Raw genomic sequence first — 13,213 nt, forward strand, 5'->3', positions numbered from 1 at the left:
GAGGGGGCACAGAGTGTGTGGATGCAGAGGGGCACAGAATGTGGAGATGATGCAGGGGCACAGTGTGTGTGGAGTTGATGCAGGGGCACGGAGTGAGTTAGCTGTAAATTATTCTTTGACAGAAATATAATTGAAAAATATATATAAAAATATTATTTTCCTTTGGATTTATGTGTATTTTCCATACAACTAAATAAGTATTTCTGTCCTGACCTAAATACATATTACGTTTTTTGACCCAGCTACTTATACAGTGGGACTGCTCAGTAATTATTTTGGAGGGGTGCCTTGAAAAAATTATGGAGACTCTAAGTGTGCCACGAACTGCAAAAGTTTGGGAACCACTGGTTTAGCTGATTTCTTAGTGGGAGTACTCTTAAGGGCCATGGATGGGTCTTATCAAACATTACAAAAATTATGAAAGCTCAAAATTTATATTGAGTCCTTGAGGTGGTACTTTTTCAGGGTGTAAATCCACCTTGTTTCCATTCTATTCATGCTTTTATTGAAGTCCCCAACTCTCCAAAGCTGTTTAACCAATTGGATCCCCACAAATTTGAGATATGAGGCATCACTCTCATGGTTAGTATTGAAATAATTTAACAGGCTGTGACTTTCTAAACCATGTCTTATCTTCCGAATATGTTTGTATATTCTAACTTCCAGCTGGTGAACTGTACGGCCAATATACTGTAGCCCACAAGACCAGATCACCAGATAAATTACCCCTGTTGAATCTCCCTAGTTGTATTGGAGGTAATGCATGACATAGATTTAGTGATAGAGGTTATAGTGATGTTACAAACTATGCATTTGTTACAATAAAAAAAAAACAACCTTCTTTGTAAAAAAAAAAATTAGTTCACCAAAGCGACAGAAGGTTGAGAAATAAGACAATAAGACAAACTGTTGTTTTCTACCTCTAAGAATCCTGGAATAATATTACTATTATTATTATTATTATTATTATTCATTAGTTAAATTAGTTATTTCAAGTTAAATTTATATATATATATATATATATATATATATACATATATATATATATATATATATATATATATATATATATATATATATATATATATATATATAAAATGGCTTCTCAATGGACTATCTAGTCTTAAGCATAAAGGCTTGAAACCTTATATGGACCAAGACCACCATCCAAGTCACCAGATCATATCTAGAAGTAACAGATAATGTTATAACTGGAATGTTACATGTTTTAGTTATTTGCCTATTTGCCCTAACTGTTACTACCTTTTTTGTTATGCAAAGGCACAATAAATATATTTTTGACTAGAAAAACATGACAGAAGGTACTTGCTGTAAAAACTGATTCCACGTCTTGGTGTATCATCTTCCATGTTTGGGTGGTTGTTGTGTATGTGGGGGAAATAGCACAGCTGAAGAAAAAGAAAGCATAAGTATTATATTTTCATTCTGAGCTCACATACATTACAACAGAGATTCAGATATAAGTTTTTTTTAATCCTAAAGCAGACATCTGTACAAAACCTATACCTCAGACACTAGCCGAAGGGCAAAGTAATTAATTAGATGCCCGATTGATGTTATGGGAAAGTGCGGACCTAATTGGGAGCAACAATTAAATGAGCATCTTTTCGAATGTGTGAACTATGAAGCAGTGTACGCAACTGGGCACACGTGAGAAGCAAAGTAAGTGTGCAGAGACAGCACATTTGCTATTGCAAGTTTGTTACAGTATTCCAGACCCCCTTTGTTAATAATACCTCTTGATTAAAAGAGACTTATAAAACAGCACATGCTCTCACCCACAAATAAGAGATTTTAGAAGGAAGACATGGAAGACATTGGGTATCTGCAAAGATGAAGTAAAGAAAATTGACTGATTTGCTTAATAAATTTATAAAGGCAAATAAATCTGAAAACTAAAGCTCATAAATGGTACTTTTAATCTGACATTTTGAGTTGAGAGCCAGACTTAGCACCTTCGTTCCTGAGGGCAGGTATGGAAGCGATCACTGAAGAGTGTTTTCTAATGAACTAGCAATAATGATTTGCAAAGCCACAAAAAATCTGACTGGCTTTGAGGCCAGCAGTCTGATGCCAATTCAGAAAAAGTCTTGTCTGAATCCATCTTTTGTCTAAAGGTGGACACTGGGGCATATTCAATTAGCTTTTGGATTCGCGGTAACGCGCCGGAACAGCCGCGAAACGTAATACACGGTACCGCAATAACGTGGATTTTCGTTCGCAGCCCATAGGGTTGCGAACGAAAATCCGCGTTAATGCGGTACCGTAATACCCGCAAGAACGCGCACTTTTCGCGGCAACGCGCGTTACCACGAATCCAAAAGCTAATTGAATATGCCCCAATGTATTATAAAAAGGAATCTGGAAATATGGAGAAAACATGTCATCTAAGTATGCAATGACAAAATAATATGGAAAGTCTGGAAAGATTTAGTTAACAAAACATTGGAGGACTACAGTGGCATTTCAGAGCCAAAAAGCTAGTATGAGATACTCATAATTGGCATCCATTGCATCAAAGCCATTTTCCATTCATTAACCAATTTTATGTGGGTTAAGTCATAGGCTCAAAGCAAATCAGGTGGTTTTGCAAACACTGGAGCTCCATGGGTGCGATTATCCAACGCTGATAACAATGACGGAGGGGAATGGTGATTTTTAGGGGTCACGTTATTAGGGTCTCTGTAATCAATATACGTTCTGAATAAGTGGTCCTTCTTTTCTACAAAGAAAAAACTTGCAGTAGTAGAAGAAGTGGATTTATGAATGAAACTCAACACAAAGTCAAATATGGCCTTGGTTCTGTTACAAGCCGACACACTACTTCTAACAGGTCACACTGACACTTCCATCCTGGTTCCTTGCTAGGCAGCCAAGATGTCATTTACATATATCAGCAGTCACATGAGTGCAATCGGGGGCTCGCTCCTTATGGAGCACTTTGGTTGACCCTCATTAGTTTAATGTGGGCTTAGCCTCCCTCCCGGTGATAGCATACCACTGTGTGAATTTTGTTAAGCCTGCTGTTCCCATGTATTGTACCCATTGCTCTTCTGTTGACTGACACTTGCCTTGTCACTGGATCTCTCTGTCTGCTGCCCGTCTCGACCCTTGGCTACGTTACTGGTTCTCCCTGCTGCGGCCTGTCTCAACTCTTGGCTATGTTACTAGATCTCCCTGCCTGCTGCACTTCTCGATGCTTGGTTTGTTCTGTGTTTGCTGCTCGCTACTGGCCAGTCAATATCATTCTGGTAAGTGCCACTATTTTTACTCTCCATACTTCATTGCTAGTTCACATTCAGATAAGTTACTATGGTTACTACTACCTTGTGTTCAAGTCTTGTGGACATCCATGTACCTGTAAATATATTGTACTCTACGGGGATGGCAACTTGCTATAGGTGAAGACGTCAATAGTTCCAAATCAGGGTTTACGGATTTAGCTGGAGTTGTACCAGGTTTCAGGAATATATTTTGGATATATTTTGCCAGGTGCAGTGAATCCTGGCAGAAGATCAATTGCACAGTCATATCAATGATGAGGAAGCAGTGTGTCAGCTTTTCACTCACTGAGCAAATCATTATAGTTTTTAGTGTTGCCTACGCTTTCATTTTTGCAGAGAGCAATTAATTGTATGTAATTTCACATAGTCTAACACAAAGTTTCCAGGTTGTAAGTCAAAAAACTGTACTGAGCACTGATTAAGGAATCAGCCTCAGTGTCTTCTCTGTGCCAAGCTCTAGAAGGCATACAGTGGTTAGATGCTAGTGGAGCATATCAGAAATGCTTTCTGTGGGCAAAGTTGGTTTCAGGATACAGTGGGCAATAGTGTGCTCTTTTGCTTTCCAAGTGACTGGATTGTAGCCTTATTTTGTGCCATTCTCTGGTACCTTCTCAGTAGGTAATTAATGGGCAAAGCAAGAGGGACTTTGTTGTCAAATACAGAACACATATTATGGCAGTTTACTGGAACAAATACCATTGGGTCCCCTCACGAAACCTAGCACACAACACTATCTCAAAGCAGTTGTAGTCACCTTGCTAAACCACAATTTTTCGCTTCTCTACCCGCGACCAAGCCCAATATCTCCCCTCTTTTTGTAGGCTGACAAAGTGACAAAGTCCACAGAGGCTTCCAGGAGCAGAGTATCAAGCATGTCTGACTACAATGATATGCAGATATTTTCACCATTGATAAACACAGAAGAATGAATTACAGAATATGTATGTGACTGTTGCAGCAGAACAAGTTGATAAAATTATATCTGTACAGTATCCATAAAATAATTATTTTATGACATCTTATTGCTTCACTTACCATGATAATAAAATGATGCTGATTATACATACAGTCCAGTGATACATTTATTTATAGGAAGCCAAGTTGAAAAAAGACTACTATCCTTGTATGTCATCATGAAGTAAACAACATCTTGGGACATCTTCCAAATTTTCATCTAGGAAGTCTGTCTGCAGCAGGCTGTGTTAAAAGATACCATGACTCTTAGTAAACAAATGCTTTAATCTAACTCACAGTCAGCAATCCATATTAAGAATTGTACTGAAAGTTTTCATAAGAAAATTGTGAGACTTTACTCATCAATTCCTAATACAACACAGAAATGTTGGATGCCAAAGGATAAGGCAGAAGCAGATCTTGTTCTTCATCTACATCAGGGTTGTCCAACCCGCGGCCCGCGGGCCGCATGCGGCCCAGCACGCCTGTAAATGTGGCCCAGAAGGAGTTTTGGTTGTGGCAAGGGGGCAGCACTGTTAATGGGAAAAAAAATCCTGCAAAAAAAAGAAAAGAAAATACTTACCTTGCGGTCACATCAGCTGGTACTCCGGCTCCCTCCCTTGTCTCCTCCTCCATGCGGTGCTCGCAGTGAATGTCGGGCGTGATGTCATTCACGCCCAACATCCATTGCGGAGCGCAGCACAGAGGAGTCACCCGCGCGAGAAGAACAATCAGCAGCACAGAATTGGAGAAAAGAAGAGAAGAGGACAGGAGAACAAGCCGATTAAAAGGTAAGTTAAGGGTCACCTCCTGGAGCATCATGAACCTTATCTCCCTGCTACATACTTCTACTTGTAATACTAATGGAGCATTATATATTATTCTCTTTGGCCCATTATAAGTATTATTCCTTAACTAACATAGTGGTGTAATTAGCAAAACAGGTGACAATTTGGGGTCACAGTGATGTATATGTCAGGTACCGCAGGCCTGGTCAGGGCACCCTGATATACAATGCCTGGCTTAAATGCACTTTATTGATATTGCATCGAAACAATACAAAAAGTGATTATATTATAATAACTAATAACTAGAGAGGATTTTTTGAACAGGGCGATTGAAAGGTAAGTATAGGGGGATTTGAAAAGAAAAGTGATATATATATATATATATATATATCACTTTTTTTCTCATATATATATGTTAACTATGTTTTCTATGGTTTTTTGGGTGATCAGCTATCGTTATTGTATCTTATGTGCGGCCCAAACCAACTCGTCGTCTTCCAATGTGGCCCAAGGAAGCTAAAAGGTTGGACACCCCTGATCTACATGAAATGTCATCCTTAGAACAAACAAGAATAACGTTATAGGTCAGCCTAAGTGACAGTAACATGCATCTTCAGAACCTATGTCTTGAACCACCCCCTTCATATAGCTTTCAGCCATGTACGCATATCAACTTCATGAGCTTCTAAAAAGCTAAATTTACACAACTTTCTCTCCAGTTACTCTGTCTAAGGTTAATATATTAACTTATCTAAGTTTGGAATAGTATAAAGAAGGGCAGCAGTGTATACACAAAATTGATTTTAAACATAAATAAATTGCAATAATCTGATTTATAGTTACAAGGTCTTTTAGAAGCAAAACAAATTAAAATATGTAGTAAACACAAAGTTTAGTTAAAATGCAAATTATAAGATACTTCACCACTTCAAGTGGAGTAATTACTTTAGGTAAATTAAGCATCAATCTCTCTGCAATGTTCATGATTTATACTGAATAAACTAGATGCCAGTTTCATGGAATGTGGTTAAATCAAGATTATGGGCCTGATTCATTAAGGAATTTAGGCAAGAATTTGAGTAAGTTTTCTTACTTAAGTTTTCTGGACAAAATCATGTTGCAATGCAAACGATGTAAATTAGTTTATTATTTTGCAAATAAGTTAAATACTGGCTGCTTTTTCATTTAATGAATCAGTCCCTATGTCATCATTTTGTCTATTCAACTTATATTGAGAAAGATGCACCTTTTGAAGCTCTCAAAGTTATTTTTACAGAGCAAATTCACATGATTCTGACATCCAGCAGTGTCTGTCTCATGTGGTTTGTTTTGCCTTTGACCTCTTTTCGATATGATTTGTCTAACTGTGACCATGAATTTGGATCTCATTTTGCTGCTCTTCTGCCTTTTTCGCCTCAAGTGTCAGTAAGCTCAAAAAATGCAATACATACACAGACTACATACATTTTCATTTGAAGCTTAGCTATAAAAAAAACTTTAGTAAACTGCTTTGCAAAATACTGACACAATTTTCCCATGCAGAATATAACATGCCACACACACAAAGACAAATACACTTTCTATATATGTTTCCTTAACAGCAACTTCATGATCACGTTTCAAAATTAGTTGAAGAGAATAATTGTAAAATCAACACTAATAAAAACAAACAATTCCCCAAGCTTATAAAATGAGAGCGAGGCTTGCACAGAAATTAGGTAAAATAAAGAACAGGGGCCTGATTCATTAAGGATCTTAAATGAAGAGGTATCTTATTTCAGTCTCCTGGACAAAACCATGTTACATGTTACTAGTTTTCTGTTTTGCACATAATTCAAATATTGACTATTTTTTCATGTAGCACACAAATACTTGATAGCTTATTTGTACACTGAAATTTAAAGTTGATATTTGTGTGCTACATGAAAAAACAGTCAGTATTTAACTTATGTGCAAAACAGAAAACTAGTTTGCACCCCTTGCATTGTAACATGGTTTTGTCCAGGAGACTGAAATAAGATACCTCTTCATTTAAGATCCTAAATGAATCAGGCCAAACCAGCAGATAAGGGAGGAAGTATCATTTTACTTAATAAAATAGACTACGTTACAGAAATGTACAGTTTACTTAACAACACCTATACATGTTAAGAAATAAAAGAATAAAAAAAATGATCCCACCACCAAATTCAACTCTAAACACTATTAAAAGAGGGATTGGCAATGTCAGAAACTAATACAAATAAAGTAATGGCAGTCCAACACCAAATAATGTCATTGTTTTACCATCTCCAAACAACCCACAAGAAATTGACAGAACCATCTGACACACAATTTTATCAGTTATAAGTTCACTACAAATCTGTCCAAATATATTAATCAGTTCCTTCTGAAGCACACGAAAGTCCAACCATGAAATGTTCAAGACACCACACTACATCCACATAACCATTAAGATTAAATGGGAAACTATTACATATTAGCAACAAGTGTAGTAAAATGCCTATACACTTGCAACAACAAAATTACAAGAGCACTTCTTAAGTAAATATATCCACCTTACGCCACATCAAATTGACTATATTATCATTTGTATTCATTTCATTCTTAGACACATTTTTAATTCAAGAACAGATATGGAAATAAAATATCTAGCCACAGGTACTATATTTACACCAACATGCATTAATCTCTTCATGAGATGATGGAAGGAGCACATCTTAAGAAATTGAAAATTCGACTAACATCTAGTGTTATGGAATCATTATATTATGACAATAAATTCAAATGGCAAGGTTCCCAGGATTCGCTTAACAAAATTCTCACATACCTCAGTGCAAATAACTATAACTTGGATTTCACCACTAACTTTAACAGAGTAAAATAGAATTCTTCGATTTGGAAATCTTAGATAAACAAAACAAACTGGAGGCCAAAATATTCAATAAATTGATTGACTGCAACAGGTATATTTTGTCTACAATCAGCCATCTGGCTGCATAATCTACCACTGGGTTAAATTCAAAAGATAAGGAAAACTTTTTCCAACACAACTAGTGTCATATACCAAGGAAAAGCACTCATAAACAAATTCAATGAGTTAAAAAACATAACCAAGAAAATAATCAGGAATTTGACAAATTGAAATAACAATATACAAACAATATACAAAATAACAGTTTACCTTTTATCCCACAATACTCCAAATCATCACAAAACATTATATACAATTGACAAAAACTGTTTGATTATATCCTTTCCACCCAAATATTGTATACAGAAAAACACAAATTTTGAAACAAAAACTGGTTACGTTATTTCTCTTTCAAGACCACCACAAAAGATGAATGACACCAGACTCTCAGCAGTGGCTTCTCGCTTTGTGGCACCTTAATGGCTGTAAAAACACTAACATCAATACCATACCAATAGAACAATTCTTCTCCACTGTAACCAATGAAGCATTCTACTTCAAAGACAATATTACATGCAACACCATGAGCAACGCTTATCTTTAAGTAAGCCCATGCAGCTCACAATATATAGGAGGTGCCATTTGCAAACTCAAAACCCGGCTAGCAGAAGATATACGTAATATCTAAAGATTTCAAATCACACCATAACTGTGACTCATCTATCCTCAAATTCCTAGAAAGAAGATAACAGGATAGGAGTTGACTATTTCAGGAAGATCAACCAACCAGAGATAAAGCAGATTTATTCATTGGAACATTAACCCCTACAGGTTTAAATCAATGTTGATTTCCAAATTGATTAAATCATACACTGACATTACTACACCCCCATAAAATGAAATAAAAAAACATAAGACAGGCACAAAGTCTAATACTTCTCTTCCAATCAGTCTAGCCATATAGTGAAAAAATAAAAGTCTTAATCACAGTTTAGTATTTTATTATTTCACTTTATTTGATAGATGTTTAATGGGCATACTTCTAAAGCATATTATTTAGCATTACCATGTATGTTACACAATACTTGCTGAGAGCATCATAACAATATGGTGATACTAATCCTGTTACAGATCACTAACTGACAGCTTTCAGCTAGCTCTATTAATCAGACTTCCATTTCACATCCTTAATTGATCCATTTCTAAATTTTCACCACACATTATAATTAAAATTGATTTCACAAATCACAATATGTTGTCCCTTAACCAAGTTTAGATATACTCTCATACTCTCAAGACCACTGCCTTGAGCTTGTTTTCACTAGACTATGCTCAGTGTCTGATTTTCTTAACACTTCTTTCCCCCTCTCGCATCATCACCTCATTAACTACTCGCTCACCCCCATTTTTTTACCCTCCCCAGTGTCAAACTCTTCCAAGCCTCCTCATACCCGCAGGAATATTAACTCTATTGATTTTCAACAGTTTTCCACCTCTATTCAACACCTTTGCTCTCCAATTTCTACATTCTCCTCCTCTGATAGGGCAGTACCTCATTTTCATCAAACTCTAGTAACTGCCCTTGATCAAGTGGCTCCAGCGACGCTACATACTCCGCATAGACTTTGTTGCCAACCGTGGCACACTAAAGTAACATGAACTCTACAAAAACTTTCTCGTAAAGCAAAAAGTCACTGGTGTAAATCTTGTGCCTCTAATGATTTCATCACATATACTGCTATCTACGAACTCTATCGAAATGCTCTGGACACTGTAAAACAAACAACTTCCAATCTCTCATCTATGCTCAGGCTTCTAACCCCGAACGCCTTTTTAACACATTTAAATCTCTTCTAAACCCTCCCACCCCAAACTCTCCGAGTACAATCAGTGCCCAGGATCTTGCTTCCTATTTCAAGGACAAAATAGATAAGATCAGACTTGAAATGGTATCATCTCCCTCAACAAGCAGTCAGCTCAATTCTTTTGTAGCACCCTCTGAAACTTTCTCTTTACTTGATCCCACAAATGAAGAAGTTTCTAATCTATTCTCATCTTCCTACTCTACCTCCTGTCCTTTTGATTCCATACCGCCACAAATTGGTAGGTCCCTGTCTCATGTGCTCACTCCACCTCTAACTAAAATCTGTAATCTATCTTTCTCTACTGGTATCTTTCCATCACTATTCAAGCATGCAGTGATTACTCCTATTTTGAAAAAACAAAATTCTGACCCAAACTCTCTCTCAAATTACTGCCCCATTTCTCAGCTCCCATGCCCCTCCAAACTTCTCAAGAGAATTGCCTCCTTCTACCTATCTAATCGCTCTTTCAGTGTTAATTTCTCTGGATCTACCTCTGCTCCACTTCTTTTATCAGTTGGACTACTACAAGGCTCAGTACTAGGTCCTCTGCTATTCTACACCACTTCTCTTGAAAAACTAATAAGCTCCTTTGGATTTTAATATCATCTTTATATGGATGATACACAAATCTATCTATCCTCTCCCGATCTCTCACCATCTATGTTGTTACTGAGTGTCTTTCTGCCATTTCATCTTGGATGTCTTCTCGCCAACTCAAACTCAATGTTTCAAAAACTGAATTAATGATATTCCCACCCAAAAACAGAAGCTTCCTGCCTGACATTTCTATTTTGTTAACAACATGACCATAAATCCCACCCCGCAAGCTCGCTGCCTAGGTGTAATCCTTGACTCACAACTATTCTTTGTTCCACAAATTGACTCTGTATCTAAATCATGTTACATACATCTAAAGAACATTTCCAGAATACGTACATATCTCACACAAGACACTGTAAAAACTTTAATTCATGCACTCATCATCTCCCGCATTGACTATTGCAATTCCCTCCTTACTGGTCTTCCCAAAATCAGACTTAAACCCCTAGTATTTATTTTGCACGCAGCGGCTAGATTGATTTTCCATGCAAACCGTTCTTCCTCTGCTGAGTCACTCTGTTAGTCTCTACATTGTTTGCCTGCTTTTCAATGAATCCAATATAAAATACTTCTGCTAACATACAAGGCCATCAACAAAATTGAACCAATATACATCTCCTCACTTGTCTCAAAATATCTCCCAACTCGACACCTCTGTTTTGCACAAGATCTGCATTTCTCTTCCGTTCTCATCACATCCTTCCATTCCCGGTTACAGGACTTTTTTCGGACTGCATCCACTTTGTAAAATTCCCTCCCTCGCACAATAAGACTTTCCTCTAGTCTTCAAACCTTCAAGCGTTCTCGGAAAACCCACCTCTTCAGACAACCTTATGATATTCCTCAACCAGCAACTTAATCTCCCTAGGTTACCCTATTATCACCCTCTACACAGCTAACACAAGACAACAATCCTCTGACCAACATTGCTGTGTGACTGATCAGACAGCCCATTCAATACTTTTTACCTTTGCATTCTAGCTGTTCCAATGTGCAATATGATGTAGCACGTGCCCTTGTGTTTCAAACTCCCATTGTCCCATAGATTGTAAGCTTGAAGCAGGGCCTTCTTACCTCTCTGTCTGTATGTATTACCCATTATTGTTTTATTAATGTCTGTTCCCAATTGTAAAGCGCTAAGGAATTTGCTTGCACTATATAAATAAATGTTAATGATTATGATGATACCCTAAAATACTGAACTATTACACAGCACGCCCACCACCTGCATTCAGAACCTTTTGGTCAGTTTTATGGACAAAATGTGTTGTGAAATTAACTTCATGCTTAAAACCACAACAAACAATATTTTTTGTGATTTTGGTGTCTCTTTACTGATGCTATGGTGCAGGCTATTCTGCTGAGTTTCTGCTAGTGATTGCAGTCACATGCTTGTTATGTCATCATTTGCAGCTGGTCTTACCTAATGCACAATGGTGCCAGTTGCTTTAAATAGCAACCTGTTTCATTCAGATCTTGCCAATTATAGCATTCACACGCTAGCATTTCCCTGCTGTTTTCTGCTTTCTGGTATCTGACTCTTGCCCTTGTCTTGTTTTCTGACTGGACCAATCCTTACCCTGTGACTTTTATTATCCTGTTTGCTGCCTAGACCAGATTTGGTCTATTGCATGTTCATCATTGATCTGCCATTTGTTTCACTCTCTGGACCTCATTACTCTGCACACCTTGTTTATAGACTGCTGCTTATCTATCTCTGTGGTTGCTATTCTGCTGACCTGTCACCTGGCCTAAATGCTGACCCCTGCTCTGCCTGGGCATTACTTTGCTTAAGCTACTGCTTTTCCTAGTGCTCTTCTACACTGCCACAGCTGTACTGGCCAAACACTGGAATTGCAGCTTGCAGATGAATTGACTTTCACTATAATACTGAGTACTCCCTGCTGCCAAGAGAATTACTGGTTGAACTTGGGTACTGCATCCATCCTGTTCCTTCATCCATACCTGCTACATCAATATCCTAACTTCTATACCACCGGTTATGGTACCCAGAGTAGAACTCTCAGATCAGTCTATTGCGTGTAACCTCTTTTACCAACCTACATCTTTTAAGTTATCAGTACTTGAGATTTAGTTCTGGGGACAGCCATCTATATTTGATTTTTTTTTTTATATCCAGTATTCTATATTAATCATTTGTTATCAGATTTATCTCCAATATTATTTGAATTTATTATTTTCATAGCTATCATTGATTTATTTTTTAACTTGAATATACTTTATTTATTGGTTATTTTATAAAATTGATATAACACTTACAGAATATACCTATTGAACACATTTAGTAACATAGTAACATAGTAACATAGTTGATAAGGTTGAAAAAAGACACCAGTCCATCAAGTTTAACCTATTTTGGATCTCCTGCGATCCTGCACTTATATTTGAAATTAATCCAGAGTAAGCAACCGCCAATCTGTTTCAATTTTGAAAATCCCCCCAGACTCAATATTGCAATCCAATTTTTACCCTATATCCACTACTATCCTTTATTTTAAATTAACGGTCGTATCCCTGGATACACCTTTCCGCTAAAAATTTGTCTAACCCTTTCTTAAACATATCTATTGAATCTGCCATCACAACCTTCCCTGGCAATGAATTCCATATCTTGACTGCCCTTACTGTAAAGAACCCCTTCCTTTGCTGGTTGTGAAATTTCCTCTCCTCTAACCTTAGGGGATGACCACGTGTCCTGTGTATGGTCCTTGGGGTAAAAAGTTCCCATGAAAGCTCTCCGTATTGACCCCTAATGTATTTGTACAT

General features: G+C 37.2%; 2 long non-coding RNA genes across 2 annotated transcripts in view; one reads left to right on the forward strand and one right to left on the reverse strand.

The window, feature by feature from the left end:
* LOC142141225 (uncharacterized) overlaps positions 1-13,213 on the forward strand; it is a 173,610-nt gene that overhangs the window by 16,728 nt on the left and 143,669 nt on the right. The window lies entirely within an intron of this gene.
* LOC142105442 (uncharacterized) overlaps positions 1,306-13,213 on the reverse strand; it is a 41,740-nt gene continuing 29,832 nt past the window's right edge. Inside the window, exons 2-3 of the long non-coding RNA XR_012679704.1 lie at positions 4,341-4,502; positions 1,306-1,409 (exon numbers count right to left, since the gene is read on the reverse strand). This is a non-coding gene — a long non-coding RNA (uncharacterized LOC142105442). The remainder of the gene's footprint in view (positions 1,410-4,340; positions 4,503-13,213) is intronic.

Source organism: Mixophyes fleayi, chromosome 1, assembly GCF_038048845.1.
Source record: "Mixophyes fleayi isolate aMixFle1 chromosome 1, aMixFle1.hap1, whole genome shotgun sequence".
In the NCBI taxonomy this organism is placed as follows: Eukaryota; Metazoa; Chordata; class Amphibia; order Anura; family Limnodynastidae; genus Mixophyes; species Mixophyes fleayi.